Raw genomic sequence first — 1,947 nt, 5'->3', positions numbered from 1 at the left:
GCAATCCAGCCAATCTCAGCCTTCTACCTAGTTTAAGATGACAGATTCAAGTCACTGCACTCAGCTTTGTGATAAGGAGAGGTCTTGTGAACTTTATGTCAGCTGCCCTTGAACCAGGCCCTCTCATTCATTCTCAGCCTCTCAAGTAGCTAGGCTGATAGATGTGAGCCATCAGCACTGTTCTTGCTTATTTTTTATTAGCATACACTAGTTGTACAAGGAGGGTTTCACTATGACATTTCCATGCATGTATACACTGTATCCTAATCAAGCTCACTTCCTTCATCACTCTCCGTTACCCAGCTCCCCACATTTTAAACCGATGTCAACAGGCTTCCTTGTTCTATCTTCATACATGCCAGTGAACTGTGTCCGCCATCCATATTCATCTTCATTCATCCTCTTTGTTAGCTCAGATGATAGGTGTGAGCCACCAGCAGTCAGCTCTATACTATTTTCTAATAGTATCATTTATGTGATTTTTCTACTCTACATTATTGCAAAGCCTCCCAACTTTCAGTATCTTTCCACTTCAGTGCTACATAATGCTGTCAAAATAATCTAAAAATCTGTGTTTATAAAGCACAGCTCTGATTGTGTCACTTCTTGGCACTTATAAGACTATCAAATGAAGATAAAATGTCACAACTGAAAATATTTTTGAAGCTCACAATTGCTTACTTAATAAAACCCAAGTGCTTGGTCATGGCATTCGGAGAATTACATGATCACAAAATTATTGGAAAAGGAACTTAAATATCATCTTGTACAAGGCTCCCGCCAAGCTTTATTCCAAAGCATCCTCCTTTGTGCTGTTTTTCTCAGTACCTTTAGCATGACTTGCTTTCAGTTATATTAAGCCAGTCATAGTTGTGACATTTCTGCTTCTATGACTGTTCTGAAACTCTTTCCTGTGCCTGGAGTGCCTTCCCTTAAAATCTGTCAAAACAGACTCATATTCCTAAGTTCTAGGTCAAATGTCCTCTCTTTTCATGAATGCCTCCCTGATCCTTCCAAGTTCAAAATCATCTCTCCTCAGACTTTACAATTCTGCTTTAATCCTTTCTTAAGGCATTAGGACATTCTAACCCACATTACAAACACATTGTCACCTTTTCTTCTTAAGAGTCACCTTGCTATGTCTATTTTCCTGCTGTATATTTTGTCCTATACTTTAAGAAAAGAAATTATACTTCTAACCTATTATTGTCTTGGTATATTTTAATGAAAACATTGATAGATGTAAAAATTGTAAAAATCTCAGTTTAAGCCATGAACAGTATTATAGGAAAAATTGTAAAAATTTCAGCTTAAGCCATGAACATTATTATAGGAAAAACTAGTTCTGACCCTACATCCATATCAAGGAGGAAGGAATATGAGGTTACTAACATTTTTCAGTAAATATTTATATAGCATCTACTATGTGCAAAGGAAATTATATATCCAGGTACCAATAGCCCACACCTATAATCCTAGCTACTCCGAAGGCTGAGATCTGAGAATCTCAATCAAAGCCAGCCCAAGCAGGGAAGTCTATTAGATTCTTATCTCCAATTAACCACCAAAAAGCCAGAGCAGTAGAGGCAAGCAGTAGAGGGCCAGCCCTGAGTAATAAAGCTAAGAGACAATGTCCAAGCCCTAAGTTCAAGCTCACCACTACTGGTAAGCACACGCACACATACATGCACACACACACACACACACACGAAAACACTAGATCAAGTGCTTTGGAAATATAAGGACACAATTCTATTCATTAAGAAGGACATAGTCTAACAAGAAGAAGCTAAATTTTATATAACTGTAACACCAATGTAAATACCTACGAGAAGAAATCTGCTGTAGAGGTTTAAATAAGTGAAAAACCAGGAGAAAATCTCTATGAAAGAGGCAGTCATTCAGGCTGGTTAGGATCCTGGCTGACTTACAAGTGTGGCAGTCTTG

This window comes from Dipodomys spectabilis, unplaced genomic scaffold, assembly GCF_019054845.1.
Source record: "Dipodomys spectabilis isolate Male_0828 unplaced genomic scaffold, ASM1905484v1 ptg000042l, whole genome shotgun sequence".
Lineage (NCBI taxonomy): Eukaryota > Metazoa > Chordata > Mammalia > Rodentia > Heteromyidae > Dipodomys > Dipodomys spectabilis.
The sequence above is the reverse complement of the archived record's forward strand: the minus strand, read 5'-3'. Positions refer to the sequence as shown.